Raw genomic sequence first — 17,918 nt, 5'->3', positions numbered from 1 at the left:
TTTGGAGGTGTTCAGAAAAGGAGGTTGGACAGCGGATTAGTGACTTTCTGGATGATGTGTCAATGTCTTAGGAGAGAGTGGACAGCCTTATCCCAGGCAGACAGCACACAATCCCCTTACACCTCCTTATGCAGAGTTTTCTCATTTGCATTTTTAGAATCCATGCTATTATCTTCATGTTACAGATGGTGATCAGAGAAGCAAAGTAACTTGCTCAAGGTCACATAAGCATAAGTGGCAGAGCCCATACTCAGACTACGCTTTGACTGACAGCAAAGTCTTCTCACGATATATACACTTGGTTCCAATAATAGTAAATACAAGAATGATCATACAATTGTCCCTTTGAGGATAAAAATGTCATTTGAAATATTTGTTTAATAATGAGAGCTCTGTAGAAAGATCTTAGTAAAATCAAAGGGATACTTAAATACGCATTTATGCATATACCTACTGTCTCATACACACAAGTGTGCACATTTATGCCCTTAAACAGATTTGCCAGTATTTGGTTTGTCATTCTTTATGTTTCTATTTTAAACTCAACAAACTGTGGGCTAATAGATTTAATTGGTGTGCAAGAAGAACATGCTTGGGGTAAATTAAAAAGACATTTCAGAAAATTGCTATTTATTTAATGTGTACAGGTTATAGCTTCTTTAGGTAATTGAGTAACTTGGTTGTTCTAATTTTTTTCCATTCCAACCCCCACTGAAAAGTTTGGGCATTCATAACTGACTTGCTGTAAGTACCAACTTAACACGTATATAAGTAATGTGGCTTATAAACTCATTGATAAGGTGGTAGAAGCTGAAGTAACCTAATAATGCTGCCCTATGGAGTGTTGTTTGGCTCTTATTCTTGCTCTAAGCATCTCAGCTTGAAGTGGTTCCTAAGAAGAGTTTAACCACATTCCAGCCAGTCTCTTCATCTTTGGCTGCCATCTGCATGTTGCGCTCTGTGGACCTGGTTTCATGCATGGCTCAGGTTCTGTAGCATCTTTATAAATGCTAGAAAAAAATATGGACAAATCCATCCACATGTCAGAGAAGGCAGAGAAAAATACAAGTAGGTCAAAATGGAAGTATACAGACTTCTGTAGTAAAGAACAATGCATATAATACCTACAAAAGAAAATGATCACAAATAGATTCAAGAGACTGTGGAGGGAGTAGGGAAAATGCAGTAATGTTCCCCTGCCCCAAAGGCTTAAGAAGAGTAATATGAAAAACTAAAAATTCACTTACATGTAATTTGGTAAGAAAGAAATCCAACAGTATTAAGAAGGCTTATATAAAAAGACTACCATTAAAGGTGAATTTGAGGATCTTTTCTTACAGCATCTCTAAGATTGATTCTTTTTATTCCCCTTGTATTGTTCTGCTTCAGTTTCCCATCACCCCTCATTTCTCATTTCATTTTCTCTTCCAGGCATGGCTTTTTCAGCAAGTTCTAGACTGACAAAAAAGTCTTCTCCACATACCACTCTCATCACATGATCATCTGCTCCGGCCATTCTTTTATTTTCTACCTCTTGTGTCTTTGGGTAGCACTATGCACCTTGTCAATATTAACATATTTCTCAAACTCTTCTACTTGGGTTTATTTGTCCTCTAGTTCTATGCTATAATCTCATGAACATAGCTTATGTTTTTAGTATATCATCAGCTTAAACAGATACTTAAATAGAATCTTCTCCAACAAAATACTTCTCTACATGTAGCCTTTTCATTTTGTGGAAGAATAGATTCTTGGACCAAATACTGTTAAAGAAAATGAATTATATCCAAATAGGAAAATAAATAAACTACTAATATGTGCTTATGCAATAATAGAGGAAGACGAAATGAAGATTATAGTAGCATGAATGGCATCTTCAAATACAAGCTTTGTCGCTTAGTTCTAAGACTTTGGGCAAATTTCTGAATCTCTTCCTGAGTAGTAAAATAGAGAAAATAATGCTGAATTCATACACTTGATCATCTAGACATTTGGGCATTTTTGCTTTATAAACAAACATTTATAGGGAAAGCCATGTTTCTTAATTCTTACTACTTTTCCTATTTCCATTGTCTTAGATGTTAATGATTTTCTATCAAGCCATATTTCCCTATGCAAATTCTTTTATGAAGTTTGTGGCGAATATTCTTTTAACAGTGTTTTGCTCTACTTAGAAGTAATAGGAAAATTGAAATTTAGATGGCACAGGTTTAGAAAAAATAATAAATATGGTCTCGCAGATCTAGCTTAAGAAAGAAAAAACTCAATTTTCTACCACTATACCAATTAAATGAGAAAGCCAATCATTGAAATAAGAGTAATTTCAGGATTTTAGTTTAAAAATTGTATCAATCATATGAAACCTAATCACAGTCTATGAAAATTTAAAATAGGCATTCCATAACGCTACTAAATGAAGTTCGTTGCATTGATAAAATTTAGACATTTCTTTAGATATTCTGCCAATGTAAGCAAAGACAAGTGATTCTGGTCCTAATGTCAGTCTTCTAATCACCATAGCTAATCAGTCCTGGCGTTCTCATGGTTCAGTGGCCAGCAATGGAGTAAATGGCCAGTCTTTGGCATTAAGGAGTTAAATGCTCCTTAGTCCAAACTTTGAAAAAGTTTTGCTCCATGCCCTTTTAGACAATGACTAGCTGTTAAGCTCAAAACTAATTAACATTTCAAAAACTAGTGTTAATCAGTATTAGGAAGACTCTAGGGAAACACTTCCCTGCAGAGACCATTTTCTTCCTTTGCTTTAAAGCAATAACTTCTAAATTATTACTTTAATTTTAAGTTGTGTTTGGCACATAGTAAACAAACCTAAAAATCACTAAGCTAAAAGAAATGGAATCACAGGTTGTTTCCTTATTTCTTATTCTTACGAGGCAATGTCTGTTGACTTGACTGTACTTGTTTATAGAAACTAACTCTAATATGTGCAATAATCTTGCTCTTTAATATGGGTCCCTAAACTCATACTCGTAGAATGTATGAGTAGATACAACTTAATCCCCTATAGCATTACTGTTTTACTCTCGCTTTCTGCAGATTTAGAAATAGGGCTGAATGATTATTCAACTGTTTGAGATTAAAGTAATTGGATTTAAAATTTCATATTTGACACTGGAAAATGTCTTCTCGAGCAAAATTCCTGCCCACCACTCCATTTTACATATGGGGACCCTGAGGCCCAACCTCAGAGAAGTAGCTGTTGGTGGACATGTATTGAGAACGCAGATGTTTCCAGTTTCTTTCTCTGATTTTCTCACTCATGAGCATCTGATCAAGTGATAGTAATCATGTGTTTAAAATTCAGTTTTCATTTAAATGGGATATGTCACAATTAACCTTTACTTTGCCAAGAATTTCTACATGTAACATCTTTTAAGAGTTTGTGTGTGTGTGTGTGTGTGTGTGTGTGTGTGTGTTTATTTTCTATAGGCAATAGTTTTTCTTAATGGTGACAGATCTGTGTAAGTCTTCTAGTAGGTACTTGGTGGCACATGGGGTTACATCTGAACTCAGGACTTTATGGACTCCAATCCTTGTTCATACATTGGATAATTGTGTGTACTGTAGCTAAGGTCATCTTGCTAAGATTTTGCTTTCTCCTCTATGAAGAGAAGACAGCAATAACAGCTACCTCATGCTCACTGTGAGGTGGAAAGGAGACAATATATGTCATCTTGCCTAGGAAGGGTTTAATAAAGCACTAAAAGCAATAAATAGGTATTTAGATTGTAAGGTCAGGACCAGTTGGAAAAATGAGCTCATGCCCTGAAACACTGAAGTACTAAAAAATGCCATTGATAAATTTGTGGGGTATTTGTTTGATTTGTGGTTGTTTTGTCAAAGGAGCTGCATGTGACATACAAAGTGAGGGGTTCCTTGCTACCTTGGCTTTAAAAAATAAAGTGGTTCTAGAAAGTTCATGGGAAATAACCTGAGAAAACTCCTACCTATGAAGATTGCAAATAGTCACAGTAAGAGCAAGGGAAGTGATGACTGACAAGAGTTTTTTTTTCTAGCTTATCCGCTGCATCTTACAACATAAATAATAAATAAAATCTTGAAGCCTATAATGATTTGAGACTGTGGGGAAGGCAACATTGAAGACTTCTGCTTTGGTCGGCACAACGTGCTCATCTTAAAGTCCTCTGTGAATTGCCCCTCTTCCTAGCAGTCCAAGGCTCTGCACAGACTTAATTGTAACCTTGAGAGTTTTGCAATAGACTTTTACACATAATGACATCCAGTCCAGCAAGCTTCCAAGAATGTTTTGGCCACCCACACCGAAATAACGTTTCCCCCAAATCGAATTCCTTACTAGCCCAGAAAGGGCTCTTGGGATTTACATGTAGCTAAGGAAAACTCTGATTTTTCTCAATCATTATTTAAAGTAGCTTCAGACCCATTCATGAAAAGACCAGTGACCCTGTTCTTCACGCCTCTTTGCAATAATTCCAGTAATTAGAACAGACAAAACAACAGAAATTGTGAGAAATGTGTTCTTTTCTGTGGTCATATTTAGTTCTTTGAGGCCTGAAACCCTGCTGCTGTTAGTCACCATCGAGTCTCTAGGGCGCAGCATGTGTGGGCGGCAGGCTGCAGTACTTCTGTGAATAGTTATGGTTTCTGTTTACTTTTTTTTTTTTATTCATGCAACCTAAGAGCTTTCAAGGGGCAGATACACTTTCCACCCATGTAATAACTGACAGACCAGACAGAGAATAAAGGAGAATAAAGGAAGAAGATATTCTTCCTAGTTGAAAACTAAGAACTTAATTCCAAACTGTTGTTGCTCTTAGATAAACTTGCCTACCACTTCAGCATCAGGAGGTGAAAGTTGGCCAAGGAAGGATTATTTAGGAGGAAGTTGGGTTGAAGACAAATTCTAAAACCATAAGAAGTAATGTACATAAACATTTATTGGAAAAAGAAATGGTCTGGTTGTGTAAAATTCTATGCAAATTGAGGGGTGAGTTATTCAAGGTGGATAACATTTATTTATTTTTTTTTCAGGTTTTATTTATTTATTTTTTTATTTTATTTGAGAGACAGAGAATGAGAGATAGAGAGCACGAGAGGGAAGAGGGTCCGAGGGAGAAGCAGACTCCCTGCTGAGCAGGGAGCCCGATGTGGGACTCGATCCCGGGACTCCAGGATCATGACCTGAGCCGAAGGCAGTCGCTTAACCAACTGAGCCACCCAGGCGCCCGGATAACATTTATTTTTAAAACATAAGTAACTACATATCTCAAATATTGCTTTTGGAGCAAAGTAAATCACAGGTACATTTAGGAGTATATGGTGTATGTAGTATCATAGGCTGTTAAACAGCATGGTTTTACATGTACAGGATAATAATCCATGTACCAGAAGCTTAAAAATGCTTATCTCAATGGGGAAGATGATATTAAGAGAGAAGGGATTTTTCTCTCTCTACATAATAAGTATCTCTAATGTTTGAAATTTAGCAGCAAGCATGGCTTACTCTTTTAACAAGGCATTGGTGAAGAACCCTGACTCTAGATTCAGACTCTTTTGATTACTAGGGATTTTTTTCCTTTTTTTCTTAAAAAAAAAGATTTTATTTGTTTATTTGAGAGAGTCGCATACTCTACCAGCTGAGCCAACCAGATGCCCTGATCTCACATCTTAGAGCTTCCCTATCTTTTTTTTTCTAAGTATATTTTCCTATTTTTCACTATGCCAGGACCATGTAAGTGTTCTTCTTAACATGTTCTACTTGATCATTTACTATGAGCTTTATTTATTTGTTGAGCTACCTCCCTTATGAGCATGTTAATATTAGTGAGGATAGGGTCGATAGTGGTTTTGCATCGCTCAGCAACAGCTCCGGAAACCCAGTTCTGGCACAGTGTCCATCCGTAGTATACAGAAAACTAATGTTTGGGTCAGTACTCTCGGTTTCACATGATTTGGCCATTGAAATGGTCAAAAAGAAGAATCTATTGGTTTGACCAAACAAAATGGAAAATGTGCTGTAAGCAAGCCTCAGTGTAGCCTAGATTCAAGGACTTGTCATTGTTGGTACACTGTTCCTCTTTCTCTTTCCTTCTCTTCAACTTTTTAAAGCTCTTGTTGATCACAGAGACTGTGTGATTTCAAAGTCTTCTAGTTTGTCATCTGAAGGGAAATAGAGAGCTGCCTTAGAGAAAGATGATGAGTCAAGCCCATGTCACATGCTTAATCCTTGATAGGAGTAGGGTGTTCAGACTGTAACCTCCTGAGCCCAGGGCTGTTACCAGACAGGGAAAGAAATGTTGGGAAGTAGAAAAAAATTGGGGTGCCTGGGTGGCTAAGTGGGTTAAGCGTCTGACTTGGGCTCAGGTCATGATTTCAGGGTCTTGTGATCAAGCCCCATGTTGGGCTCCATGCTCAGTGGGGAGTCTGCTTGTCCCTCTCTCTCTCTCTCTCTCACTCAGCCCTTCTATCTCTCCCTCTGCCTCTCACCTTGCTTGTGCTTGCTAGCTTTCTCTTTCTCAAATAAAAAAATCTCTTTTTTTTAAAAAAAAAAGGAAAAAATAGCTTTTTATTATACACTTAAAAACCAGTAGTTGTTTATATAGCAGTTCAGATTTTTGAAAGCTACAGTGCTTTCAAATATCTTGGGCCACTTGTACATGATAGAAACAAAAACTCTGGTAGCTGAGGTGTGGCTACTTTTAATGTCACCTATTTAGGTCAGTGGTGATGAAATGTCAACCATTGATAAGGCCAGCCCATTCCTCCACCTTGTCAGGGAAAGCCATTGCTGAATAGAGAAATATGGACTTAAATGGTGGGGATAAAGCTGTTAGAGAAGGGGGTAATTGGAAATGAATGCTATAATCCTATCCTTGAGACCCTTGTCATGGAATCATGCAAGAAACAAACAAAATGGAAACTAGTTTTTCCATAGCAATTACTAGGAGAAAAGTGGAATGAAAACCCCAAAATGCAATAATACAGAATGCTGTATTCTGACCAGATTTCAAATTATACTTGTAATTTAGAAATAGGAACTCGGAAGACTCTCTAAAATCAGATAATATTTTCACTGAGTTAGGTTTAAAAGAATTGGTGCAATAGGAGGCTTAACTTCCCTTCACTGTTTTTTATTTTTTATCCATTGCTACTCCACCTTTCGTGTGCATGAAATTAATGGGTCTGGATGACTAGATTGAAGAACTAGTGACACCTAGGTTCTGATATTTCTAGAAATGTTATTTTTATTTTCAGAATCAAAGATGTTGGTCTTTGAATACTGTATGTGTACGCTGGAAATACTTTGGCCTTTGATCTTAAATATTGCATAAAAATTGGTGAGGTTTTTTTCTGTACTTGATAACACACAGCAAAGAATAGTTATGAAAGGGGAGGTGGACCTGGTGTTGTTCCATGAGTCATGAATGGACATGCACAGGGTCGTTAACTGACGGAGAAGTTTCGCCAAGGAAAATCTTTGACTGCTTTGATAAATGCAGATGATGATTAAGTATGTGACATTGTTCCCATTTATTCAGTGCTGAATCAATCAGTGCCCCAAGTCAGCCTGATGCAATGGGCTACTCTCGATGTGGTCTTCTGAATAAGACAGAGTGTTAAAATGAGGTCATGACCACTTTTCATGGTACTTTTTTTGCTTGGCTACATTCCAGCTTCGCTAATTAAAGTCTGTATTTCTAAGACCCCTTTACAGTTTTAATTGGGTATGTTATTTCTTGTGAATTGTATGGAATTGTTATTCACTGTCATAAGCAGTGGCTGTATTTCACCATAGAGGTGGTTGCATTTCATCATTGGGATCAAAGGAAGGGAAACATGAATATAACTTTTTTAAAGAGCACTTTGCAATGCTTTGAGCTCTATGGAAGAAAGCATTAAAAAGGAAAATAATGGTGTTCTTAAAATGTAAAGTATTGCTATTATCATTTTTGAAAGAAAACCTGGAGATTGAGAATGTGTTTTCTGGCGAGCTTCAGGAAAAATTACTTTACAGTTTCAGAAAAAGGGCATAAATAGGATTATTAATTGCAAATTTAATGACAAACTTTGTTCTCTCTGAAAAGTCTCTATTATCTGCATCTGGGGAAAATAGTTGGAACTTCTAAGCCTTTCTGAGAAGAGATTTTTGTACAATACACTCATTTCTAAGTGCTGAAAAGACTACAACTGCTTCTCAGTTTATATTAGCTAAGGTTTTATTTACAGTTAATTTTCTCTACTTTCTATACAGATTGACAGTCTATATTGAACAAATATACTCCTAGACAAATGATAAATTTTCTTACATCACACTGAGCCTTTGTTTAGCCTATTTTTAGTTACCTTAATTGATTGGTGAGTCACACCTCTTGGAAGGGTGCCCCCACACACATACTCATGAGCACGTATGAAATAAGAGTCTCTTGAGCACAATAGCTGGATGGAAGGAAGGGGAAAAGTAGCTTTCTGCTATGGTGCTAAAACCAATAAAACTATTGGCAATTTTCCATGTACTTAAACTTTTAGGATCAAGAAATTCAGTTGATCTAACAAAATAAAGGAAAATAGAATACCGCAGAAATAGAATTAAAAAGCAAGAAATGCAAAGAGATGAGATAGACATGCGGTTGTGATTTAAAAAACAAAACAGAACAGTGATAGGTGACATATGCGCTACAGGTGTAGCCCCAAGTTGGGTCTGTACATCTTAACAATTAACAGAATGAAATATTTTTAAGATACACCTGAGCTGTGTAGTTCATTTTTTTTTTCCTAAGATAAACTCCAAATTGCTTGGCAATGGAGAACTATTTCTTGAAATCATTTGAGATTTCCTCCTCGGTTAGAGAAATACTCTGCGATTTAACAACAAAATGCCCTCAAAAACAACACTAGAGGAGACCTGATTTTTTCACATAATTGTTCACTGTAAAGATCTTCAGGGTAAATGTACAGTATTGCACAAAAACACAATCTAATAAGCTTTTGGTCATGGCTGTCCAAGCTAACATGTAATATAACTCACGTTACCTCTACACTTGTTTGCCTGCTAAGTTCATAACTTACACTTCATCATATTGTACTATTAAATATGGCAGCGTTGACTTATAATGCTGTTTATTCAGTACCATGAGAATAGAGTTCCATGACAGAGCCGTCTCACGATTTAAATTTCATGTATGGTTATATATACAAATATTCACGTGTATGTACATACCCAGTATAAAAGAATACCGTATAAATTTTTATCTCTGACCCCATTTTCTTTTTCTTGCTTAAACTTATCACTTACTACTACCTTAGCAAAAGGTGTATGCGTGATACACACAGACACACATATATCACTCTCAAGAGTACAGAATTGGATTAACCCTAATTCTTGGTTTTTAACACACTACCATCTTCTGTCCTTGTGTGGTCCTATTCATTCACTCACTCGGGCTGGAGTGAACATCACTTAACCCAAAACCCTAGCCCTAGATCTAAAACATTACAAATAAGTTTCACTAACGTTCTTTGTCTAGCCAACGCTTGTCTTCTTCAGAGGCAGTTAGCCACTACCCTAAATTCTGTGTTTATGGTGCTGTTGCTTAAACACACACATACACACTTACATGCTTGAACAATGACTTCAATAAAAGTTTTAAATTTTATAAAGAGTGTTTATGCTGAATGTGGTCATCTGTGGCCTGCTTCTTGCACTTGCCTGCGCCTTCTTGCCCAGGCATCTGTGGTTGCCTATACTGTAATATTTGATAGTATAAACAAACCGTTTTTCCCTCTTTTCCTGTGTATGGTAGGTTCTCATTTTTGCTATTAGACATAGTACTGCACGCATTTCTGTGTATATCTCCTGGTGCGCATGTGCAAGAGTTTCTCTTCAGTAAGTACTTAGGAATAGAATTACTGGGTCTTACCTCATGTTCAACTTAACACGGCAAAAAGTCCTTCAATTTACATTCCTGCCAGGCATATTTAAGATATTCTTTCAGCCCACATCGTTTCTAATAGTATTATAAAACTTCTGGATATTTGCCAAACAAATTACTGTAAAATGGTATTTAACTTCGGTGACATTTTATTATTTATTACTTAATAATTTATAACCTGTTTTCTTCTACTAGAATATAATCTTCATAAAGCCTGGTACTTTGTCTTTCTTATTTTAATCCCAGAACCTATGATAGTGTCTGGCACACAGACGTGCTCAATGAATAATTACTAAGTGATTTACTATGAAGTTACATACAATGAATCATAAAATTGATCTTTGGTACCATATTTATTTATGAGAAAATACACATATAATTAGGGCCTATAGTAAAATTTTAAAAGTAAGTATTTATGATAAAAGTAATCACAGTCTACTTATTCACCTTTCTGAACAGGAAAACTATGATGTTATTTAAATGAAAAATAGTAAGTGACATTGCTAAGATTTAAAAGGGAATTTTCCCTCTAATAGTCACAAAGATCTCTCCAAAACACAAACACACCCATTAAATCAGTGAAGAAGGTGTTAGTTCATGGTTGGCTCTCCAAAGACCTAGAATAGCTGCCTTGCAACACAAACTATTTTAGTATCTATTTACGAAACGATTTAAAGGCATCTCAGAGTGTTACAGTACACATTTATCGTTACAGATGTAAATTTATATTAAACAGCGTATCAGAACCCTTAATTTTTTTTAAATTTTCTGATCTAGGAGTTTTAATTTCATTAATAGAGAATGCAATGTTGGTAAATACATTTTAGTAAGATTTGAATGTAGATTGTCTGGGACAGTGATTGTCAAAGTACGGTTTAAGGAACTGTGAAGATCTCTCAGAGCCTTTCAGGGGGCTTAGAAGGCCCTTTCTTAACTATGTATCTTTGTGGGACCAGATTTTTTTTTTCCATATACTATATTTAAAGTAACCAAGGCAATAGATTGAATGCCAAAGCAGATACGAGAATCTAATGGTCTTTTATAAACCTGAGATTTTTTTTTAAAAATGTCACTTTGCTCACTATTTGTTTTGGAAAATATAATTTCTGTAAAAACGTTTTCTTGAATTTTAATGAATTTATTTTAAAATAATCAAAATATCTCCATATTAATAGCTAGTATAGTTAGCATCGATAGATGAAACCTCTCTAAACAAAAGCTCTTTGCAAGTCTCAATATTTAAGAATTTTAATGAGTCCAAGTAGCAAAATGTTTGAGAACTGTTGCTCTTGGGAAACACCTTTTTTTAATACATAATGATAAACACAAAATATGTGCTTATATTTAATAAAAGAGTCACTGACATAATCATTCATCAAACATTTATTGAACTCTTAACTATATATGTCAGATACAGTGCTGAGCTGTTGGGATACAATGATGCAAACTGAATATATAATCCCTTCCCTTGTAAAGTACAACTGGTCTAAACTGGCGGTTACAAAGTAGTTGAAGAGCTGTGGCTTCACAAAGAAGAGTTTTGCCAATATTGTTATTTAAGTTATAATACTGGTATTATGGAAAAATAACTACTGAGTAGAGGCATACCTCAGAGACACTGTGGCTGTGTTCCAAACCACTGCAATAACATGAGTCAAATGAATCTTTTCATTTTCCAGTGCATATAAAATTTAAGACCACAGATCACCATAACAAATATATTAATAGTGAAAAAATTTGAAATATTTCAAAAATCACCAAAATGTGACACCTAGTGTGAAGTGAACAAATGATGTGGGGAAAATGATGCTAACAGACTTTCTGGAGGTGAGGTTGCCACAAACCTTTGGTTTGTTAAAAAACAAAAAACAAAAACAGTAAAAGCAGTATCTGTGAAGCACAATATTGTGAAGTGCAATAAGAGGAGGAATGCCTGTGAAGTGGGATAGATTACCATTTGTTGCTTAAAACATATGCTGTGGTTTGCAGTACCTGAGTGGCTCAGTGGGTTAAGCTCTTGATTGCAGCCCAGGTCATGATCTCAGGGTCATGGGGTCACCCTCCACCACTCAGCGGGGAGTCTGCTTCAAGAGTCTCTCTCCTTCTAGCTGCCTCCCCATGCTTGTTCTCTCTCTCTCTTTTTCTAAAATAGATAAATCTTAAAAAGTATGCTTATGTTTCATTCCTGCTTACACATACACATATAAATTATATTAAAAAATTTAAATTGGAGACAATGTGTTGAAAAGCAATCATTTAAAATGTAATGCATTAAAATAAATGGATGTTAAGCAGAGAGGCACATAATTTATAAACCATTTCAAAAGATTGCATGTAAACAAACAATATGCAAAAATGCCCATTTTGCTTAGTTTAGATGTTTAATGAATGTATTTTCCATATGTATAGAATCAAATGTACTTCTCATTTAATATTTTTGAATGATAGCTTTAGCTTTTTTAAGGGATATTAAAAATATATTAAAAACTATAATGGCATTACGCCCTATTTCACTCACCAACCTATAGTGTCAGAATATACGTTTTTGAGCAAAACTTTTCTGAAAATAAAGACGTATAAAATATTTCTAAGTTATTTCTGAAGCTATAAAAACACCAAATCCGATAAGGAAAAAAAAAACACATATAATGAAAACAAATCAACTGGCTAGAAAAATATTCATTTAATTATTTTCTTTGACGGTTAAAATCTATGTGCCAAGCTTCATAAGGCTGGGCACAATGTATTCCTCACATGCTCTGATATCTCTGTAACGCTACAGGTTCCTAAGGACACAATCTCCAGTGAAGTGCATGTTTGCTATGAATTGATAGGGTTTTAGAATCCTGAGGTGAAACCAGAGGAAGCTGTAATGCTCACTTCATTACCCTGTTGCCATCTTGGATTTTACATGCTGTTTTATATATTGATTTGGTGCATTTTTACCTTATCGACATAGGCTCTTACATCAAATGCTTCTACTCATTCTGCCTAGCTATCCTCCTAGGTATTTTTAACTTGATGTAAAGGTAGTTGCAATGCATTGTCTAATTATGATTATAATTTCTTTTATGACTGACATCCTTCACTGGGTAAGAGAGTGTAACCACAGGCCCACCATTAATGTTTCTTAAATCATCTCTATACCAAAGAGGAAAAATGTGCTCTCAGCATTACGTTTGGAACGCTAAAGTATGGCTTTATGCTTTTGAAACTGTATTGGCAGGTTCATGCTATTTTATGATACACTTGGCTTTCTAGCTTCTTCTTGTTCACTGCGGTGATTGGCTTGTTCCATGATGCCCACCCCCTTTCTGTCTGGCCTAGTGTCTGAGCCAAGCGCTGTGGGCACCCATGGGGTGAACTTGGCAACTGTGAGACCCAGATGCTGAGCTCTAGTCTGTAATTTTCCAGCAACAGCATCTGGGTGTTTGGTTGGCCTTTTATGTGGCTTATGTTGTCTGTCATGGTAGCTGTAGAAAGTCTGTAAACCTGGCACAAGGTTTGTCTCCTCATCCGTGGGCCTGTCTTCTCTGTTCAAAATGGCATTTTCTATCGATGCTTATTTGGTGCTGTACAGTTAACCTCGGCGATACATCCGGATAAGGAATGGAATGAAATTTCCTGGCAGTCACCGACACATTTAACCTCTGCACATCTTTGCCTTCTAACTTCCCTGCCCAATCACATGCTATATGTTTTCTACTTAGATTCTGTGGTTGTACGTTCACTCTTTGTCCCCATTTCTATTGTGAATCAGAAAGTGTAATAAAATGATTCAGTGGTTGGCACATGTGTGCGAGAGCCATTTCTCCTTGATTGGGCCCCTAGGGCTCTAGGTTTCTCTCGGTTTCAAGTTCTAATTTTAGTCCTGGACTATGAAAATCCAATTCTTATCTCCTATGCCATATTCACTGTTGCAATAAAAGAACAAGATTATTAAAGTTTAAATAGGGGAACTCTTTTAATCAGGATTTTAACACAACATCGATGTCTGTCTTTCACACAGTACTTCGGCAAATATCAAATACTTTGCCCACTTTGTGTCTCCACTACACAAGATCCTATCGTTTGAAAAGATGGTATATTTTTCTTTTTCTCCTTCATGGTTTGATCTCAAGGAATTAAAAAAAAAAAACAACTTACCCTTTAATAAGAATTTGTAAGACTGCAGTTCATTGGGGAATAGTTTCTTACTATATTCAAATTTACATAGTTTTGTTTCTATTAAGCTGGTAAAATGAATGAAACTGAAATATTAAGAGTCATCAGAATTTTTTGTAAATTTAAGTTTGATATGAGAAAAATATTATTAAATTGTGAGAACTGGATTTATTTTCCCTATAATCTAACTTAATAAAGAACAAAAATAATGTAGGTGCACAGTTGTCCTTGATGTGAAAACATAACTCCCTATATGGTAAGATATGTGACATCTTTCCTACTGACAAGTGCTTACAGTCCTGTTCATTAATTTTATCACTAACATAAACTTTTAATATGCATATGATCAGAATATAGGACTTCCAGGGCAGCTTAAAGTGACTGTAACCTGTAATTACTGTTCCTGTACTTGATTATAATAATCTGATTGCAATTATTCAGTGATTTTAATACAAGCCTCAAGCTACATAACAATAATTCAAGTTCAGTGATTGGGAACATGTTTCTGTTTGGCTGTGAAATGATGTTTTAATCCATAGTGATTCAAAGATCTGAACTATACTTCTGTTCAGGTAATTAAAGCACATTTATATTGTGAGGTAGAGTAACCTTATTTTGAAAAAGATTAATTAATGAAAAAATTTTATATAAGTCAAAATAGATCATTACTATGTATTTAAGAAAATGTAATAAAGCAAAGATTCTTTTGGCTGGGTAACTTGACCTCTATGACTATGTACCTAAAAATAGCAGATGGAGATGGAAGGAGGAGACAAGCTGGAGACTGTCAAAGGATCTGTCAGGTATAGGACATTAAGGGTACTCTAAACAGAAATAATTAATTATGGTGCTTGAAAGGCTTAAAAGTCAATTAACAGGTATTTATTCTATAGAAAAGTTTCTAGAAGTACCAAAAATGAAGAAAAACATTGGATGCAGGAATGATTTCAAATTAGAGGAAGCAAGAATAAATGGCAAGAACAAACACACCTTGATCAGATACTTTAAAGAAAGCTTTTTTAGAAAAGAAGGAATCTTTGGAGAGAAAAAAGGTATTATATACTAGATCTGTGATGATCTGCTGACTTCTTACTTTGGCATTTGTTTGCCTTTTTTTTTTAATTAAAATTAATAAGCAGTAAACCTTCACTCTAAAACAATAAATAGGGAACATCAAATAATGCTCCCAGACACTTCAACTTAATCTAATGGTGAAGTTCAAAATGAGAGGTATACTGAGCTATAAGAGAGGGATAATAGTTTGAAGATACTATGTTGAACTAGAATGTCAAAATTACTGGACTGCCTGAAGGGATAGACAAGGCGGACCCAATAGACTTCCTTGAAAAATGGATCCCTAAGGCTCTTCAACTCAATCTAACGAGTGACCCAGTTTCCTTCTAGAGGTGCTTAAGAATTCCAGGAAACAAAGGAACAAGGAGACAAAGCATAATGCTGATGTTTCAAGTCCCCAGTTGGAGAAATAAAGAATGAATTATCTGTATGCATACCATATGAAGTACCCAATACAGAAAAACTATACGTACACTTTCTGACATGAGAACCACATTCAGGTGAAAGACGTGGAACATATTTTTCATGCTGGTTGATTTCAAAAACTGTATTATAACTGGGGAAATGAGGGTAAAATGTATATATGTAGATTAATTTTAGCAGGCAAATTGTGAGATGAAGTCAATAGAAGGGTTCTGTTTGAGAGTAAATTCCCAAGGACAACTCCTAAAGAAGGCAACATTTCTAAACAATTGACCAGGATGAACTTGAAGTGCTTTTTCACAGCACAGGAGGGATTTGGCATATGATCACCAGATGCAGTTGGCAATGTTTTTGAACTGCATTCCCAAGTGAATTTACTCCCTTTCCCTTCCCAGTGTATTTTCTGAAGAATGTGCTTTACCAGACTTAATATCTTAGTCTAATGTCAAACCATCTCTTGATTTAGGAGAAAAAAAATGTAGAGACTTACAGCATGGTATTTGACCAGTGAATTCTTGTTAAGATTATATACCTTGCCTGGTTTTGAAGGGTTGGGAGTGGTCAGAGGAAAAACAGTTTTATTTCTCAAGCTATTTTCTTTTGGTATACCTGGGCAGGGGTGGAGGACCCTCACAGTAGTGAAAAATACTCATAAGTTTGAGAAATGTAAAAAAAGCTTAAAAAATTTCTTCCATAGGCATGGTATTGAATATAAATCTCTTTAACTATGTGGATACCGTTTGTTTTCTTGCCCCATACATGATACAGAGATTTCTAGTATCTATATATTAAAAGATCCTACGGAGCTGTATAGAATATTTCAGGCAATGCAAGTAGCCTATCTCTGAGTTAAACCTGAAACCCAAAAATACAAAATAAAATATTTTCCAAACAATTTTCAGAATATATGAATAATGTAGAAATGAAGAAAAATATGAAATCATTTTCATGTTTTATGATCTGTAATCCTTTTTTTAAAAATTTTTAAAAGATTTTACTTATTTGAGAAAGATAGAGAAAGAGCAAGCACAAGGCGGGGGGGAGCAACGGCGGGGGGAGAGAGAAGCACACTCCCGGCTGAGCAGGGAGCTTGATGCGGGGCTTGAACCAGGACTCAGGGATCATGACCTGAGCTGAAAACAGACACTTAACAGACTGAGCACCCAGGCACCCTGACCTGTAACTTCTTTTTTAATGTCCTGTATTTGTCATCATTTACTTTTTTAAAGCCAACTCAAAATAATTTTTTTAAGTTTTAGAGAAAGTAATGATTTACTTCATTAATAGGTTTATGTAGTTTTAGTTTAAGCCTCAAAGATGATTGCACATCAGACTAAGGCCATCCCTTAGCTACCGCATGAAGCTAAGGAAGGATTTAAATGCTTCATGGTAAACTTTAAAATTATGCAATCAAAAAGTAAGTGCTGTTATTCTCCATTATCCTAGTGTCATTAGGCAAAAGCAATGGTGGAAGTAGTGGTAAGATGTTCACCTTGGTTAATGAGGCCTTGGCATATTTTTGTATGATAGTTATCTATACATATAATAACTATCAGTTCTGTAACTATCAGTTCCACAGTATTTATTCTGCATAAATATTGCCCAATGATGATTTAAGATCAACTTCAGTGAGTTGGTGGCAAAATTGTGATTATGTTCTGTGGAAAGTTAACTGTTACCTAAAGATATGTAAAATACACCATAGACAACTACTTGGAAAATTGGCACAAATATAATCTCAGCACATAAAGATTTGACTTGTTTAGAGAAGCATATCTCATAATCACAGGATTTTGTTTTATAAGGGAACTAAGTATCAAATAATAGAACATTCACATATCCAAAAATAATGAAGCAATTCTCTAAGGTTACATATTTGGTCAGTGGCAAAACCAAGAAAACCATGTTTCCTGACTACCTGAGATACTTTCCAATGCCTTATTCATATTTCAACACTAAGTGAATTATTCTAAAAATGTGTATTTTATATTGCACTCAAAGCATAGAAAGACACTAATAGGAATGAATCAAACTAACAAATTCTCTTACTGTTTTCCTAGAAATAATACATATATGAAACATAGAAGTTTAATATATATATTAAACATTAAATTTATTCCTCTGAATTGTATGTTGTAATTCTCCAGTTAATTACAAAGTAAAGCTCAGAGAAATCATGTAGTCTTCCCTTATCTTTACACATTCCTCTTGGCTACATAACACAAGACAAAGTCTCCATGATTATAATAATCTCTTGTCACATCTTGTGAGAATCAAATGTTATTAAGAGGAAAATCTATAATTTATCCAGAACTGTTGCTTTAAGATGCT

The sequence above is a fragment of the Eumetopias jubatus genome, unplaced genomic scaffold (assembly GCF_037043125.1).
Source record: "Eumetopias jubatus isolate StellerSeaLion01/CBP00866 unplaced genomic scaffold, mEumJub1_p1.0 scaffold_5, whole genome shotgun sequence".
In the NCBI taxonomy this organism is placed as follows: domain Eukaryota; kingdom Metazoa; phylum Chordata; class Mammalia; order Carnivora; family Otariidae; genus Eumetopias; species Eumetopias jubatus.
Note: the sequence above shows the minus strand (reverse complement) of the source record.